Source organism: Hyperoodon ampullatus (genome assembly GCF_949752795.1).
Source record: "Hyperoodon ampullatus genome assembly, chromosome: 16".
NCBI classification, from domain to species: domain Eukaryota; kingdom Metazoa; phylum Chordata; class Mammalia; order Artiodactyla; family Ziphiidae; genus Hyperoodon; species Hyperoodon ampullatus.
Window position 1 is genome coordinate 10,739,501 of NC_136929.1, and position 19,788 is coordinate 10,759,288.

Genomic DNA, 19,788 nt, shown 5'->3' on the forward strand with positions numbered 1-19,788 from the left:
GTAAGGGCCCGCTCCTGATCATTAATCACTTGTTTAGACCACTTAAACTAGAGCAGCCCAGCCTACAGCAAAACTCCAACACACCCCTCACTTGTGGGTCAGCGACGCTGGTGTTAACAGGAGAAAATATATGGCTTCTGATATTGCGTCCCAGTTCCTCAGCATTTGCTCCCTTTAATGGAAAAAGGCAGTTAAACACAAAGTAAATCATTCAGTTAGGTTAGCTGTTTAAGGACATGCAATTGACACTGTCAATATGCTGCAGTGACATAATGTGTCACTTTCAACACGTCCAGCTACATTTATGAATCAATCTAGCCTCAAGGTTTCATTTTTTAACTTCTAAGTTGGTTCTTGAACTTCATTGCGCCACAAGGAGCCTCGACAGCAGTAAGCAACAATCTCATTAAGGGCAGCGTTTGAGGGAAGAATCACAAAAATAGAGACGGGAGGAACATTCTAACAAAATAAGACAACAAAAATGCATGAAGTCCATTTCAGCAACTCACCTTTCAAAACGCTGGCTAAAAAGGGAAAGGTTTCCAGAAAAAAACTTAAGGCTAATATCAAAACCTTCGATGAAATGAGTTAGTAAGTTTGTGTACATCTCCAGCTAGTTCCTAAAACACAACGTCCTCTGGAGAGGGGATGTTGGTCAACAATGCAAAAATCTAACTTCATTTTTCTTACTGTGTGTTTTAAGCACAAGGGTCCTTCCAATTCTAATATCCTAAGGTAAGCAACTTTCCTTTTTTAACAATAGTGCTGAAAATTAAACTGAAATTAATTAAACATTAAACATGAAAGCCAGCACTTAATAATAGGATTTATTTCCTCAGTTGGGCTCCACTGAGGTTACTTTCCTTGTAATTTGAAACACTTGTGTCTTAATACGAACCCCAAAATGATGGAAAAGAGGAAAAGCTACTGTCTGGGGAGCCAGCCCCACTCCCGGTCTGCAGGGCGGGGGAGCTTGGAACGCAAGTCATCAGCGGGTTCCTGAAGGAGTCCGTTAATGGGACAACTTCCCTGGAGCTGGGCGCCGTGGGACGCTGTGTGCGGGTGCGCCCTGATAAAGGCGCCCAGCCTCTGCTTCGCCCAGGTGCCCACACGCTGTCTAACAGATGCCACAAAGGTCATTTGCTGGGATAAGTGGCACTTGCCCATCCACAAAGGCAAGTCCATTGACAATGCACTGTACAGAACTCACAAAACAGAACATGTGCGTTCTGTTTGAGCAGGAGCCTCCGTGACACGTTATGACTATAATGAGTCATTTCTTTCTATTCTACACAAGAAAAATATTATAGATCTTTGAAAGCCTTGTACCCAAATAGTACCAGCTAACATCTGTTAACATTACAGGCTGTTTCTATTCTGCATCCCGAATTGCTTTATGTAATTACGAGTTTATAAGGAATTTGGTAAACCAGTTAAAGAAGGTGCCTTTTTAAAGCACTGTATAATTTGGGGTACAACGAAACGTTCTCTTGAAAATCTATAATTAGGGCAGCATCAGCTTACAGGAAATGTTATAAAAAGACAACTATGTAAAGAAGCACACAGGTGGGGAAGTGGACCATTTTGCTATGTCCCCATGCTTCTTCTCTTCTCTGTGAATTATTCTTTGCTCATCTCAAGTTAAAGTAATGCCGTCTACAGGGTGCAGAATAAGCAAACTTTGGGGAAAAGACTTTGGGGAGCTTGGCCTTCCCTTGCAAGTTCTTCAGTGCTGAGTCGGAGCACCAGAGGCCTGGGAAGTGTGCCAATGCCGGGCCCTCTTCAACAATGCTTTGACTTTACAAGGATTTTTTAAATGATAAAATATTTTTGCTATTACGCATTCACTGAAGAAACTCAGAATCTAATACACCAAAATGCTGGCTTATATGAGTCAGAAATGCAGAAACGAAAACATGTAAAGATAAAGCAAACAAAGCTCAAGATGACAGTACTACCATGTAGTAAACTGCTGACCAAGAAGATCAAAGCAGAAAACAACGAAAGAGAATTATAGCATGCCTCCCCAAAATATGCCCCTTTTGGTAAAAGGACTGTTTTGAGCTGAAAGCAATTAGCTCTCTATCCTCCCCTTCCTGTCTAAAAGTTGGACATAAATGTCCTTTGTAAAGGTGTCTCCCTCTCCCACACCGGGAGAACCACCACTCCAAAGACAACTCTTATCACCGGAGAGGACTCTTTGTATAATAAACCTGACTAAACGGCCTCTTTAAAATCACACATTTCCTAGTTATCTTCTCACAACTTACCCTACCCCAGAAGCCCCAAACCCCTGTGTCCAACCTCTTCTCCACACTGTATTGCCCTTTGTTGAGATGGTATACAGCCCCAAATTCTCACTGCCTCAAGCGACATTTCTTTATGAACTCCCATGTATACGTAATATAATCTACTTTTTCCCCCTCTTGTTAATCTGCCTTGTTAGTTTAAGTTACAAGGCTCTAGGCACTGAATGTAAGAAGACAGAAGAGAAAGTTTTCCTTCCCTACACAGCCCAGCAACCATGGGTCCAAACTACTGGGAATGATCTCTATCAGGGGATCTCTACTGCTTAGCAATTTTACAGCTTAGAATTCTGACATATCTTAGAAAATTTAACCAGGGCTACTAAATGGACTTCTGACATGCTACATATTGTGCATTACAAAGAACACACAACACTGAAGGTAGATGAGACCTGAAAAGCCATGTGCCTATCGAGGGAACAGGAGGTATGGCTGTCGCACTGGAAATGGCAAAAGTGAAAAACACAAGTCTTTGGAGCCAAATGACCTGAGTCGGACATCACCTTTTGGCCTACTGACGTAACTCCTCAGAACAAATTTCTTCATTTCTAAAATCAAGATAATAATTAAATGATTAAATCAACAAAGATTTGCAAAGTAACTAGGAAATGCCTGACAGTAACTATTCACCAAATATTATTTCCTGTCTCCTTCTCAAACATCTCAGATTGTCATCGTGGATCAGTAACTTCTAACTGTTATAGTTCTAGCTCTGTGGTTCCACATTTGGGAACAAACAGATTCAATTTTGCAAACACCATATCTGACTCTAAGATCAAAGAAAGTAAGTTGGGTTTGGTATTAAGAGACCTTCTAGATCAGGCAGTGCAGGGCTCTGTGGTTCTCCTCGCCTTCGAGACTTAAAGAGGTGCGTGGTGAACTAGAGAAACAGTTTGGTTCATTCACTCAAAAACATTTATCAAGCATACCTGGGCAACCTGAGTATACAAAATCAACAGGGGAAAAAGTGGCTCCTGACCTCAAACACCATAATCTGGCCAGACAGAAAAGACATTCATGAATGACACAATATAAATATAAACACAAATATAAGTGTAAATGAGTCCTACAAAGGATGTGATCAGTATGACGTAGGCTTTTTGATTTTAGCGCCGCTCTTAAAGACATCCTCCCAGGTTGGGATTCAGGGGAGAACAATGATTTAACTTTTAGGATCTGGAGTCAGACACTTAAGAATTCTAACTCCCCCACCTAGGAGCCTGGAAACAGAACTTAAACTTCCAAATCTTGAATTCCTTGTTTATAAACTGCAGATCTTAATGGTGCCTACTACAAAAGGTTGTTGTGAGAAACAACCAACGGATCACTGAAGAAATCAAACAAGAAACCAGAAAGTACCTAGAGACACATGAAAATTAAAACACGATGATCTAAAACCTATGGGACACAGCAAAAAGCAGTTCTAAGAGGGAAGTTTATAGCAATACAAGCTTACCTCAGGAAACAAGAAGAATCGCAAACAACCTAACCTTACACCCAAAGGAACTAGAGTAAGAGGAGCAAACAAACCCAAAGTTAGTAGGAGGAAAGAAATCATAAAGATCAGAGCAGAAATAAATGAAAGAGAAACTAAAAAATAATAGGAAAGATCACTAAAACTAAAAGCTGGTTCTTTGAAAAGATAAACAAAATGGATAAACCTTTAGCCAGACTCATCAAGAAAAAAGGGGGAGGGCCCACATCAATAAAACCATAAACGAAAAAGGAGACGTTACAACCAACACCACAGAAATGCAAAGGATCGTAAGAGGATAGGACGGATAGCTGTCAATATATGCCAATAAAATGGACGACCTAGAAGAAATGGACATATTCTTAGAAAGGGACAAGACTGAACCAGGAAGAAATAGAAACTAGGAGCATACCAGGCACAAGGAATGAAACTGCATCAGTAATTTTAAAACTCCCAACAAGCAAAAGTTCAAGACCAGATGGCTTCACAGAAGAATTCTACCAAACATTTAGAGCAGTTAACACCTATCCTTTTCAAACTCTTCCAAAAGGCTGTTATGAGGATTAAGTGAATTGTCTTATGAGGAATGCTCAAAACACAGGAAATGCCACATTAGTATTTAATAGCCATTATTACTACTGCTTTTGTTGTTTTTATTATTAATACATGTCTACAGATAGAGGGGAACTTAAGTAAAAGGGAAAAGAACCCACTTCTTTTTCATACTCTACTCTGCTCAGAATATTTCTGGCCACCGAATGTGTGGGCACCCCCACCCCCCGACAAAGCAATTCTCCAGCTCTCCATGAATGTCAGCTGGGTGTCCCTACAATTCAATTCAGTTCTGATGCTATGATTCCGCACGTTAAGGGCTCAGTCTCACGAGCCAGCCCCCCACTTCAGACGCCAGTTGCAAGTCCAGGTTGTCACCTGTGCTTCTGACAGACTGGCTATAAACTGGAGGTTCCCACAACCCTCTCCTTTGTTTGGATAATTTGTCAGAATGGCCCACCGAACTCAAAATCAGTTTACTTCCTGGATTACTGGTTTATTATAAAAAGGATATAAAGGAACAGCCAGATATGAGATGCCTAGGACAAAGCAGGGGGAAGAGGTACAGCACGTCCATGCCTCTGCAGGTGTGTCCCCTCCTGGCACCTCCACGTGTTCACCAATCCAGAAGCTCTCCAAACCCCTTCGGTTAAGAGAGTTTTTAAACGGAGGCTTCATTACACAGACACGGGTGGATTAAATCACTGGACATTAGTGATAACGTCAACTTCCAGCCTCTCTCCCCTCCCCGAGGCTGGGGGTGAGGCTCAGAGCTCCAACTCTTCAATCGCCCGGTTGGTTCCCTGCCTACCAGCCCTCCACCTCAGGGGCATTAACCTAAGCTCCCGTGTGGTTGAGAGGGGTTCCTTATAAATCACAAAAGACACTCCTTTTACCTTTATCACTCACTTCACTTAGGAAATTCCAAGGGTTTTAGGAGCTCTGTGCCAGGAATGGGACAAAGACCAAACACATACTTCTTATTTATATCACAATATCTCAAAAGTCAGAATTCAGACGCCAGAATTCTTGGGCGTGTTCCCTGGGAAGACACTGGAGGCTGCTCTGGGTAGGTCTAGAATTAATGAAAACACAAGGACCTAAATCTCTCTCAAAGAGCACATATCTCACAGATACATAGCTTATTAATCCTTCACGGAAATTCACTTGGAATTTCCTCTGATAAAATTGTCAGCCTAATAATTTGGCCTTCTATTCAATCCTCCTGAGTTCTCTCCTGACCAGAAACTTTACCCTACCTATGCTGATCCGACGACCAAAATCTTTCCCCAGACTTTGGGTCTGTGTTTCTAATTCCGCATGGCAGGAGAAGTCATATTTGAGGAACTTGAGATTTACTAGGAAAAGAGAACTGGGGACTCAGTGAACCTTGAAAGCTCTTATAAAATTTAAGATGTATTTTATGGACTTAACAACAGTCACAGGCTGGCTGTACGAGTCCTACAATATAAGAGGTGTGCAGAACAAGCTAACAGTCCCCTCTCTCCTCCAATCTCACTCCCCAGAAGTCACAGTAATCATTTGTATTGAGAAATCTACTCACCTAAATCTATAAAAACATAAACACTCACATCCATGTTTATAAATGCTTTTACACTGGGTAGAATACAACAATGACGTCAGCCTATCTGAGAAGGGGGAAATCCATGATGTTTTGCCATTTGCCATCCTTGACTCACTCTGTAAACTTTTCAACACAAGGATGTTTAAGACAGAAAGAACTTTAGGTCACTTCTTTTTCTTTTCCCAGGCTTAGTTCATCTGAAGCAGAGGGAAAATCCCCAGCCCCCTCTGTAACACACAGACTCGGCCCTGGACAACTCCAGAATGTCTCCGAAGAGCCCCAACTGGCCCCGTCAGGCCCTCTTACCCAGGGCTCCGCCCCCTTGTCCCCAGATGTTATAAGCCCAGTTGTAAATATGACCTGAAGGCCCTGGGGTGCTCCCGGCTCAGCTTCTCCAACCCTTCCCAACGCTGCATGGACACGTCACGCATTCTGCCATCTGTTCTACCTCCCTCTCCTTTTCTCAAATTTGTTTTCTTTTTTCCTAATGATCCCCGACAGCATGACTTGTTATCTCTATATAACAGATAACTCTGCCTGGTTGCAATGACTCCATGATAATTTCTCAGAAGTCTCTGTGCTTCACCCGCATAAAGGTGCATATTGTCTCAAATACTAATGTTCATACCAACCATCATAAAGTTCTCTTAAATTTACAAATGGTCACCACTCAGTGCATTAGAGTCTGGAAGGCCAGAAATGCCAAAAGCAATCACCAAGACCTTTAGTCACAGAAGGTAAGATCTTTTCCCTGTGGACTAATTTGTAAGTGACAGCTGTCTAATCAAGTTGAAAAAAGGTCTACCTAACTTTTACCATTACTGTTAAATAATGCTACACAGTAGCTGTGAAATAACGCTAGAAATATTTCATTTGTATAATCTGGAGACCAGGAGTACTGAATCTCAGATATTCTTTGCTGACCTGCAGTTCTTTGCTCTGGGTCGCAAATACTGGAAGGAGAGTCCCAGGAAGACGGGATGGGACGGGACGGCTGCCGTCGAGCAGCCTCACTCCATGGCATCCACCTTGGTGAAGCCATCCTGAATCAGGTTCTGGGCCTCCGTTACACAGGCTTAGAAACCACACTTCCTCCAATAAGCTTAGAACGGATCATTCTCAGCTAGACGGATTCACTGTCAAGCTCACGAGGAACTGATCTGTAAACCATCTTATGAATTTACAACCTGAAATATATTCATAAAGGGAACTAGCACACCCCCTAACTGTAGCGTGGGTCCATAAATTATGGTCAGTGGTTGTTTGATAAATATGGAATGAGCAGAAGGGGCATCAGCGGATCAAAGGCAATGCTTTCCACTAAGTTAGCTTGAGCAGTGGTTTTCAAATGAGAAGCGTCAAGACTCGCCTGGAGGGCTCGTTAAAACCCAGAATGCTGGGCCCCACCTCCAGAGTTTCCGATGCAGGACTGGGTTGGAGCTTGCATTTCTAACAGGTTCCCAGGAGCCACACCTGGAGAAGCATGGACGCAAGACACCCTTCTCCACTACTGGAACAGCCTTTCTGATGGGACTATCTTAGACCATTTAGGCTGCTGTAACAGAATACTACAGACTCATGGCTCATAAACGATAGACACTGGTTTCTCACTGTCCTGGGGGTTGGGAATCCAAGATCAAGGCACTGGCAGACCTGGGGTCTGGTGAGACCCACTTCCTGGTTCACAGATGGCCGTCTTTTTGCTGTGTCCTCATAATGGTAGAAGGGGCAAGGGATCCATCTGGGGTCCCTTTTATAAAGCACTAATCCCATTCATGTCCTAGTCAACTCCAAAATGCTCCACTTCCAAATACCATCACATTGGAAGTTAGGTTTCATCATATGAAATTGGGTGGGGAGGCAATCATTCTGTCTATAGCAAGGACCCTAGCTCATGTCCACTGAGAAGCCTTTCTCTCTCTAGACTCAGCTGAACTAGGGAGAACTACACTGCTATGACTCTTGTTCTAGCTAGACTTTGACTCTTTGACTCTTGTCCTAGCTAGAAAAATCTTCTAACATATTCTTTCTTCATAAAACTGGGGTTCAGTTTCTGACTTTGTGTGGCCTATGATTGTCACCTCACTTTCTAGTCTCATTTCCTCAACCAACAGAAGGGGGAGAATATTGCTTGTCTTATAGAATTTTTTTTTAATTGTGTAAGAAAACTTACAGGTCTATTTTAAGATTTGAATGAGATAACGTATGTGAATTATCTGGCACAATTTCCAGCACACAAAGTGCCCCGTGAATGGTAAATGCTGCCATGACTCTTGTCATGAAGTGAACTGTGTCTCCCCAAATTCTACATGTTGAAGTCCCTAACCCCCAATGTGATTATATGTGGAGACAGGGCCTTTAAGGAGGTAACTAAGGTTAAATGAGGTCATAAGGGTGGGGCTCAAAGCAATAGGACTGGTGCCCTTATAAGAAGAGGAAGAAACACAAGGAGTGCACCCATACAGAGGAAAGACCATGTGAGGACACAGGGAAAACGACAGCCATCTGCAAGCCAAGGAGAGAGGCCTCAGAAGAAACTGAAACCCAGCAGGACCCTGCAGAGCCCTCCTGAGTACAAAAGCCCCTCTGTGTTCCCTGTTTCTTGTCTGTAGAAAAAGGCTTTAGGGACTTCCCTGGCAGTCCAGTGGTTAAGACTCCATGTTTCCAATGCAAGGGGACTGGGTTTGATCCCTGGTGGGGGAACTAAGATCCCACATGCTGCGCGGTGGCCAAGAAAATTTAAAAAAAAAAAAAAAAAAAAGGAAAAGGCTTTAGTCTCCTACAACTTCCCTGAGTTCCAAAGAACAGACTCAGTTACTCATAAGGGAAGCGAGGGAATGCAGAAACAAAGGAAAAGCAGTCAAGCAAAAAAAGTAATGATAGCTTAAACAATAGTTCAGCAATAAAACAGAGTCCTAGCTCCTCCTCAAGGGATACACACAACAATCTGATGCATATCTTTGAGCTGTTCTGCAAAAACTAAGACCCCCGCCCACCCAGGTGGAGGATGCTGACTACCTGCTGACCTAGACCCCAGGCTGGTGGAAACCAGAAGGTTGATTAGTAAGATTCCTGAAACATCACCCTGTTACCTCACCACCAACCAATCAAAAAAAAGTCCACAAGCTTCAACCCTCACCCCAAGTGTTGCCTTTAAAAACCCTCCCCTGAAAGCCACCGAGGAGTTCAGGCCTTTGGAGCATTAGCTGCCCGTTCTCCTTGCTCGGCACGGTGCAATAAATGCTGTACTTTCCTTCACCACAACCCGGTGTCAGTAGACTGGCTTTGCTGTGTGGTGGGGGAGTGGACCCGAGTCCAGTTTGGTAACAAAGACAAACCTGCTGACACCCTGATCTTGGACTTCCAGTCTCCACAATTGTGGGAAAATAAATTTCTGCTATTTAAGCCACCCAGTCTGTGGTCCTTGGTTATTGCAGTCTGAGCCGACTAATAACCCTGTTCACGGAAGGAACGTCTTTAATGTACCTTTTGCATGTATTCAGTCTTGCCTATTTGATGTTTCAAAGTTTTGGTGTCTACAGTTCCTCTCTCTTGTTAATTTTTCTTTGACCTCAGTGTTACTGTCCCTGAGTTAGACCGTATACATTATGAGAAGGGTGAGATGAGGAAAAGACAACACGTTAATATAGGTGGAAGGACTCTCTGGTTCCATAAGTAACCTTCTGAGGCTGGAGAACAGCACTGGGCTCAAAGTATCTCCTGGAGAGGGGTTCTCTTTAAATGCGTACACATTTTAGATGGACTGAAACCAGGCATAGCTGCCCAATATCTGGGCAACTGGGGCAGTATTCATTTGATCTCTTGGTTTATTAAAAACTATGAGGAAGCTAAAAAGTCCTAGAAAAGTTGGCAAGGTAACTTCAAATGGAATGCATATGTTACTGAACAAACATATTAAGTATAAAACCCTTGAAAAGAAACCTTAATATTAAAAAAATTATAATACACCCAAAGGAGAATTCTATCTAGTCTCAACAAATGACAGCAAATGTAGTGCTAGATCACTGTTGCCTTTGGTCTGGCATCTGCAAGAGAAAATTATACACTGAACAAGTTTGACTTTTAACTTTCCACCTTTCTATAACCTTACTAGAATATGGAGAGTCCAGTAACTCCATTTGTTTTAAAATTAATCACCTCATCTGAAAAAGTCCCCAGGAGAAAATGGATTGAACCAAAATTGTTTAGATCCTCTCCTGGACAGGACTCCATTCCTGCCAAACTTCTTACTTCGGTTAACTTCAGAGGTGATTTGAGACCTAGAGTGATCTGAGGATGGGTTTCAAATATTGTCTATCTTATTTTTTAAAAATGAATCTGTTATTCATTCCCCCTGAATGACAGAAGCATGATTTAAATGAATATTCCTTCAAAACTCTTCGTTAGAGACTCTTAACTTGGGGAGACAATAAAATACTAGCACCTCCAGTAAACTCTCAGGCCACCTGTGATTCAGAAACACACAAAATATTTTTTCCTGGCTTCTTCTGTGTTGTTTTGAAAATCATCATCTGTGAAAGAAAAAACTTGTTGAAAACGTCAAATATATTTAAAATTTGTTTACGTCAGGAAGTATGACAAAGTTCACATGAGCTCTGGTCTTACCTTCGTCAACATGATGGGCCAATGTGCTACTCTGTGGCAAAGTGCTCGGCAGTGGAAGTGTGGAAGCTGGAGCGTCAGCCCCCTCGGGAACACTGGCCACTGCGCTCTCCCGGGAGAAAGCACAGCACAAAAGGCTGGAGCCAACTCTACTAAAATGTTACTTGTCCCAACATGAAAGTCTGTCTTAAGGCATCCTGGATGCCTTGCCTATCATCCTGCCAAATAAAAGAGGACACCTAGTACTAGAGAGCTGAGCATAAAGCTGAGTGGCCTAGAAATAGTGATGCCTGGGCCAGGGGAAAAAAAAAAAAGGAACAGTTTCTCTGTCAAACATTGGAAGTCATCATTATCAGAATTACAACTATTTTACTAATATCTTATATCCCAAGGAATGGATAGATAAGCCATTTATTTCAGCCCAACATCCCAATAGGACAACGACCATCTCCCAGGGCGATAAGCTCTAGTGTCTCCAGTACGTGAACACTGATGCTGACAAATGAAAAAGTCTTATTTTCTAAGCCTTTTTTGGGAAGAGCAAAGGCTACTGATATTTTAGAACTGGTGAAGCAGTTCCAAGCTGAGCAATGGAAGCAAACTCAGTGTTCTATGCACAGACTTTGCACCTCTAGTTTCTACCTGTGACCAGTGGAGGCCTCCCCACCATCCCAACTCATGGTTTTCCACATGTCATGAAGTGACAGCAATCACTTTGCCCACAGTGCCGGTGGAAGCCTTGCTGGCTGTCGCTGCTGAGTTCTCAGAAGCAGAGAAGTGAGTCAGCGCCTTGTTGAAAGGTTTCAGCAAGGTGTGGGGCAAAAGACATTTTTCTCTACCGCAAAGAAGTGTGCGACATCACGGAACTGGTTCTTCAAACTGCTCCCACCCCAGAAACACCACTGTGAAAAACAGTTCAACAGGGAGGAGTTAATTTTCAAACGTACTTAAAGAATACAGCTGGCAATGGAACATTACTCAGCCATAAACAGGAACGGAGCGCTGCTACATGGCACAACACGCGAACCGCAAAAACGATTACGCCAAGGGAAGGAAACCCAGCACAAAAAGTCACATATTATATGATTCCCTTTACATGAAACATCTGGAGTAGGGTGATCCAGAGAGAGAAGGCAGACTAGTGGTCACCAGAGTCTGGGGAGAGAGGGAAATGAGGAGTGACTGCTTAGAGGGTACTGAGTACCCTTTGGGAGTACTTTGGGATAAAAATGTACCGGGAATAGATAGAGATGACAACACTGCTCGTGTGCTAAATGCCACAGAACAGTACATTTTTAAACGGTTAATTTTACGTTACGTGAATTTTAACTCAATGTTTAAAACAGAATACATCTGGCCACATGAACATTGTAACACTTTCCTTTTAAGGCTCTTTAGTTATGAGTATGGATGCTGCTGATTTGTGGCTGGCCTCCCTCTCTTTTTTAGTGTCTTCTCCAATAGACAGTAATAACCTCCAGAAGGTAGAGATCACAGTGTCTGGTACATAGAACACACTCAATTTTGTAGATGAAAAAGGAAGAGAATCTATCATCTTTGGGCCAAGCTACACACGAGTCCACGCGGGCCAGAGGAGGCAAAAAGTGGCCGCTGTGAGAAGTCCCAATGCTGAAGAATCAAATGCCATGAGCCTCAGACCTGACAATTTCCCTACAGAGAAATTTATGGGGTCTTGGAAACCTCAAGGAATTCTTTTGAAAATTTATTTCTGCCTAGACATCACTGAAATTTAGACAGAGGTTCATACTCTTTTTCTTGCCGACAGTATCACTAATGTTCACCTTGCAAAGATGACCTCACTGATAGGAGAACAAAGGAAACGTCTTGGTATGAATTTAATTTGAAGACTCTTAGAGAGTCAGTTTGTTGACAGGAGCCTGGAAAAGTCCTGGCCGCTTTCACTGTATCTGCTGCCCCTTGCCTGGGTAAGTCAGCATGTGTTGCCACTAAAGTTTAAAAAAAGAAAAAGAAAAAATTTTAATAGACTGAGTGTCAGAGAAGAGAGAGAGGCTACACTGCTTTACCATTTCACAATTTTAACTTCTTAGTCAAGCTAAAGGATAGTCAGCTTCTCAGATATATACTTCAAAGCCAAAATCAGGTTATTTTTTGTTTCATTTGCACAATTTTTCATATTTTTATTTTCATTAATTTTTACACTCAAAAAATGAGAGAAAAAAGTGACAATTCTTGGCAAAGATAATGTTTATCTTCTATGAAAAGAAAATTGATTTCCAGGGCAATAAAATAAAATGTACATCTGAATGATATAACTTCTGTGACTATCAAATACTGTGATTCCTCCCCCCACCCCCGAACCCCCATCTTTCTGCTATTTTTGGCTCTGTGTAAATTAGGGGAGAGAGGACTATGAAATTCAGAGACAAAAGAGACCCCACAAATCCTGAGAGACAAAGAGCACCGCCTCTGCTTCCAGCTTCCCATGAGACCTTGTGCCCTCAGATTTCCATCCTGGGAATTCCATGGTTTGAGAATTCAATCCTAGAACTCAAGTTGCCAACCCTTGTAGTTTCCTGAACACACTATGCAGTTTCATGGCTCGATGGCTGTGTTTGTAGTATCATATCCTTCTAGAATATTCTCCCCATTTTCCTTTGCTTGCCTGACTCACAATCATTCCTTAAGTCTCAGTCAAGGTGTCATCAAGTCAGGAGCCTTCCCCAAATTCCACTTATTGGCTCCTATGGCACCCTGGCTAACTGTCGGTCTTATCTACCATATTATGTTGAAATTACCCGTTTAGGTGTCTATCTCCTTTACCAGACAAACAGAAAAAGGAAAAGCAGTAACTTTCCAGTGGAGAAACCAAACACCACCTTAACCAAGTAATCAGAGTAATGGCACCAGTAACGGGGAAAACAGAAACATACTCCTTCTCCTGATGTGATATGCTGAGAAGGACACAGCATCTCTTCCATGCTATCCCTGCCAAAAATGTGTAACTTAATGTGATGATGAGGGAACACCAGACAAATCTAAATTGAGGGACATGTGACAGAATAACTGGCCTGTCTTTAAAAATGTAAAGATCATCAAAGACAAAGAAAGACTCTAGAACTGTTCCAGACTAAAGGAGACTAAAAGGACATGAAAACTAAATGCAATGTGATTCTGAATTAGATCCTGGACCAGGAAAAAAAATTTTTTTTCTCTTGCTATAAAAGACATCAGTAGGAAAACCAGAAAAAATTTGAAAGGCTTATAGGTTAGACAATGGTACTGTAGCAATGTTAATTCCTGCTCTGTGATTATATAAGGGAATAGTTGTCTTCTCGTTAGAAAATACCCACTTAAGTGTTGTTAGCAACTTACTGAAATGGTTCAGAGAAAAACAATCATACAGAGAGAGTGAGAGAACACGACCATGGTAACATGTTAACACTTGAGAAATTGATGAAATTATATGGACATTCTTTGGACTATTTTCGCAACTTTTTCCAGAAGTCTTAAGTTATATCAAGGTAAGTTTAAAATTTTTTTAAGCATAAAAATCTAAAGAAAATTTTCCTTTTAAATGAGAAGAATAAACTACGGGATTAGAAAAGTATATGTTATGTTCACAGTAGATAAGAAAATCTGCAGTAATTACTTTTAAAGTGAAAGCAGTGGTTACACAGGGTGCTAATTGGAAGTTGGCACAATTCCAGGTCACTGACACTATCTCCCAAATTAACCCAACAAACTGGACAGCAGAGCAGTAAAAGATATTATCTACCTGCTTTACAAATAAAGATTTTTCTCAGAGACTCAACAAACTAAAAAACCCATCTCTGCCTTAAAGGCAACCATACTACAAACACCCTACACAAAATATAAGGGACAACACGTTGTCCCAGGATTACCACTGGTGTAATGTAATGTAATACAATGTCTGTGGATGCTCTCTGCCAGCAGTGGTACCATCTCTAGGGGGCTGGTCATTTCAGAGAGTTAGCATTTTCTACCACGAGATGAACTGTACTAGCTACAGGGCTGTGAAACATGGAAGAGTAAGACTTCCATGAAGAGTAAGACTTTGTATCTGCCATCAGGAAGTTTGCCCTGACATTTGGGGACGATGCACAAGTAGAGGTAACTTGTGGAACCAGGCATAATGTAGAGACGAGGGAGGGACGTGGGAGCTGCCAGGAATCACAAGGGAGCTCTCTATAAACACCCCAAAGAAGGGAAAGAAGTCGATTTATTGGCCCAGACCAGACACAGAAGACAGATTCCAACCCAACAGAGGGAAACAATTTCTAACGGAGTTCTCCAACAACTGAATGGGTGGCTTGTGAAGCGAGCCTTTTCACCACTGACTATATTCAAGTATACCCAGGATTTCCTCTTCAGGCACTACAAGGATGTAGATTCTTACGTCATCTAGGCCCAATCTAGAAACACTGAAGGTCGGGTTTCTCAGTGGCAGCATCCCTGGCCTACCCACCAGATGTCACAGCTCCCACCTCCAGGTCTGACCACCAAAACTGTCTCCAGACATTGCCACGTGTCCTGGGAGTAAAACTGCCCCCAGCTGAGGCACTCCTAACAGCAAACTTCTCTGCGTCTGTGTGTTAAGAAAATGAAATACTACAGAATTTCAGAGGGAAGGGCCTAAGGTAGTCCGAGGAAGACTCGTGGAGAAGATCGGATTTGCGATAAGCCTTGGAGTAAAAGAATTCCAAAGCAAGGCAGAGGTAACAAGTGAGCTTTCTTGGACAGGGATGGTATGATTCAGGTGTGCAGGAGGTAGGAGAGGGCAGACTGTCATGGGATCATTAAGAAGCCAGTTGGCCAAGTAGAAAAGTTCAACAGCAGGTAAGGCTAGAAGTATCCGTCATGTCGTGATGCGTTGAAGGAATTTCCAATCTAAAGTCAAGGTTGCTTAGGTTGGCATCTTGACCTGTCCACGTCATAGGAAAGTCAACGCTGCATGCAGCCCTGGAAGAGGCAATGCTCTGAGAGGAGGCTGGGGTTCTGGAGAGTCAGGGACTCACCGTATCATCTACTCCTGTTTAACATTTGCTTTCTCACCTGCCACTGCTCTCTGAATGACCGGGAACTGACTCTCATTTTAAAGTCTCCTTTGAAGAGAAGCTGAAAGCAAGCAAGTGGGGGGCTGGGGGAGGAGGAGAATAGCACTCTCCAGGCACGGGACTGAAGGGCATGTTTCCTGAAAGACGGCGGACTGGGTAACATCCTGCAATATTCAAGCAACACTCACGCCCAGAAGGTTGGGGTTTGCACACGTGTGGATGACCAATACCTTCAGCTTTTATTCCGACTGGTTCTAAATATCCAAACCCGGACCACAAGAGAGTTTTCTCAAGTTACACCGGGAGTGTGAGACAGCAGGGGTTGTGGTACTGAAACCACGCCCCACAGAGTTAACAGAAGCTGAAGGCTAACGGGGACTCGAGCTTGTCTTGCACAGCAACAGATAGGGGAACGGCTTCTTGAAACCCACCTGCTTGTAAACTGCCTTCACTGATGAGGTTCACTCTAGTTACTTTTTCTTTCTTTTTTTTCCTCTCTTTCGTCGCGTACCTTCCCAGCGTCAGGGAGCCCACGTGTTTTACAGGAACTGGGCGTCAGCTCGCCTTTCTCCAGGCCTACGACCACCCTGCTTACCCCATAAACGTCCCCACCTCCTCGCCTTCAGGGAGGCGGATCTGAGACTTGTTCTCCTGTCTCCTCGCTTGGCTGCCTTGTGACTAAACTCTTCCTGGGCTGCAAACCCGGGGGTCTCAGCATTTGGCTTGCTGTGCATCGGGCAAACACACCTGGTTCAGTAACAGCATCTGTAGGGGTGGCCGGGTTTGACCAAGGCGAGCGTTAGCCTTAAGAACCACGTTACCTTTGAGTGGGTTAGTTCTCTCCTTGGTCTGTGCCTCACATGTACTGAGAAGGGCTCTGGAAAGGCTCTGTTCAGAGGGGCTGGTGGAATCCTGAAGGCACTAAAAGGGATATTTCTAGTCTACTGCCTCTGGACAGGCGCTGGCTGGAGGCGCAGCAGGGCAGGCCTCCAAGGCACCCTGTGTCCATCCAAGAGGCCTCTGGAGGTCCAAGAATGCCAGGAGAGTCCCCACCCACAGTCAGAAGTTCAAGGGGGCCGGCCCTAGGGCCACTTCAGTTGTGCACTCCACTGCGTGAGACAGCCGACACCCTCCTGCTGACTCCACCGTTTTGGGCTGTTTAGAAAAATGACGGTCTGTCTGAGCAGTTACTGAGAAGCAGGAAGCTGCTGGCTTCTTGTAAGAACATATCGGACCACCTCCTCTCCCAGCAAGTGAACCTTTTCTAAGTAAGTCTTCCCCTGCATTCCAAAAAAGTTCTGAAGTGCAACCTCCAATTGACCTTTGCCCAGGTCCTTGATGGGTTCTAATTCTGCATCCCTCTGTGGTGTCATCTACTGCTTCCGCTTCGTCTTTTAGGAGGGACGAGAAGCCACCGACTCACCTTTATGTGGACTCATATTCACCAACATATTTTGATTTTAAAAAACAGAGAAAAAGACACCAAAATATTTACATTTAGATTAGAGGAGATTTTAAATGAAAGCGTTACAAATGCAAACGAGTCTGTACAAATGGAGACCTTTCAATCGGGCCTCCGGCTGAGCCAGCTGCTGAACTGCAGGCATCTCACGTCGAAGGGAGGAGCCTTCTCCAGGGCTAAGGAAAGTTACGAGGAGGGTGAGCATTGGCTGTTATTTCACAACTGAGTGAACCTCTATCCCAAGGGCAACAGTTTGCAGCTGTCTGCAGTGGGTCAGTACTTTCTTTTCAGTCTTTCTTTTTTCTTTTATTTGGGTAAATTACCCTTTCCATTTTTGCCTGTGACTAGAGGCACAAGGACAAAGCTTGGGTCTGCTTCTTGCTGTTGTGATAGCTGCCTACTTTTTAAAAGGCAGAAATGGAAATAGCAAAGTCACGTGATGTTCATTCATTCGAACTAAAAGTTACAAAATGATCGACAAATAAGGTGCACGCACACAAAACAGGCCGCGATGCCACTGCAAAGGTGATTGCAAACCTCACTTTTCGGACGGTAGTTAGTGGTTATGATTATAATTTACTCTCATAGCATACATTTCCTTCCCCTAGAACTAGGGATATTTGCTTGCCAAGAATACTTTGGTACAGTCTGGGCCAAGCATACAAAACAGACCCATAGCAAGGGTGATTATTTCTCACGATGTTTGAGGTTGTATAGACAAGTGGTTCTCAAAGCAGGGTCCCCTGACCAGCAGCACCAGCCAGAACTTGTTGTAAGTGCAGATTTGGGGGCCTCACCCCAGTCAGAAGGAAGCAGGAATTCTGAGGGCGGCCCGGCTGTCTGTGTCCTAACAAGCCCTCAGGTGATTCTCATGTGCGTGTGCGCAGGTCTGGAGCGGCTCAGAGGGCTCGGGCTCCTCCTGACAGCCTGGGCTCTCTCTGCCTCACTTTCTTCACCAGTAAAACCGAGACGATGATAGTAACCTATCTTACAGGATTGCCACGAGGAGTAAAGTAGTTAATAAATATAAAATGTTTATAGTGATTGCCTGGGGCTGGCGGTGGGAGCAGAGATTGGCTGCAAACAGGCAGAAAGGAACTTTGGGGTGATGGAAATCTTCTAAAACTAGATTGTGGTGACAGCTGCACAACTCTATAAATTTACTAAAAATCAATAGCTTGTAACTTACAAGGGTAAAGGGTAAATGTTACTGTCTGTAAAGTGTACTTCGAAAAAACTTTAAAATGTTTAGAAGAGTACCTAGTTCCTAGTAATCGGATGACGGCTCTTATCATTTAAGCTAGTCAAACAGACTTATCATATACATGTTCTACACCAAGGGAGGAAAGCAGCGGGGCGGGTGGGGGGAGACTGGGAGATTGGGATTGACATATATACACTAATATGTATAAAATGGATAACTAATAAGAACCTGCTGTATCAAAAAATAAATTAAATTAAATTCAAAAAAAATTATACATGTTCTAAAAGGCACTAATCTCCCTTCAAAGTGTGAGGGTCTTATTCTGCCTTAATGTCTTGTAAGGGATCTGTGTTGTTGCCTGTGACTGATTCAAAAAGTGAATTAGGCCTATGGCAATCATGCTTATTATGAAGATTTTACAGATGGATAAAATGATAGTAATATCACAGAAATATATCAATGGCAAACTGATATGTAACCAATCCCACTATATTACTCCACAGATATCACTTTCCTTTTAAAAAAAATTGGAAGTATATATTTGCTCTAATTCATAATTGCTATCTCTATTTCAATAAACAATGACTTATAAACTGTATTGACTATGATACAGGCAAGAGAAGTGATGGAAGACAAAATACAGAAAGAGACAGAAGTGGCCTTGGATAAGACCTTAGAAAACAACCATATTTTAGTGCCAAAACTATATATAAGCGGTTATTTAATAGTATTTATTGATTTGGTTAACAACTGACAATGCTGAATTTTCCCCGAGCCCTGTGCTCCTCGAAGAGAAGAACAGTTACAGAAGCCTCCACTCCTCCGCATCTGACAAACGGCTGAGGGCAAAGAGCCACTCTCCCCAAACGAAGTCACGCAAGACCCACGGTTCACTCTTCCTCGTGAATCCCACAAGGCTTGCAATGCCCCTCGTGTACCTGCCTCTGTACCACACAAGCCCTTCCTTTCCTTTGAGACATTCCTCATTAATAACCATTCTCCCTCTTGCAACTGCCTGAATAAAATTATCTTCTTGATTGTCCGGTGCACTTTGTTTTGACACAATAAATATAATGAACAAGTCTGGCTGTTGGTCAACAATGTTATTTGACACTTGATGTTTTACAATATTTTAAAATATATACAATATGCACACACATACATATACCTATATTAGCTTTTTAATTGCATGTATTAACGCTAGAGTACAAAACGGAGAGAGTAAAATTAATCTGCACATACAACTACCTACAACTAATCATCCAGGGCAGAGACGGACACACTTTTTCTATAAAGGGCCAGACAGATAGTAAATATTTTAGGCTTTGCATGTCATACTGTGTCTGTCTAAACTACTCAGCTCTGCCACAGTGTGAAAGCAGCCACAGAGAAATCATAAATGAATGGCTGTGATGATGATGTTCCAGTAGAACTTTATTTACAAAGGCAAGTGGTAGGCTGTAGTTTGCTCCCATCTAGAGCAGTGCCTCCCAAAGGTATTCCAAGGAATACTACTTTTAGGGCT

The 19,788-nt window shown here is 42.9% G+C and overlaps 1 protein-coding gene across 9 annotated transcripts in view; it reads right to left on the reverse strand.

The window, feature by feature from the left end:
* The window catches only part of PCCA (propionyl-CoA carboxylase subunit alpha), a gene marked incomplete at its 5' end in the record, with an annotated part of 354,285 nt that overhangs the window by 22,423 nt on the left and 312,074 nt on the right, over positions 1-19,788 (reverse strand). The gene's annotated exons all lie outside the window — the stretch shown is intronic.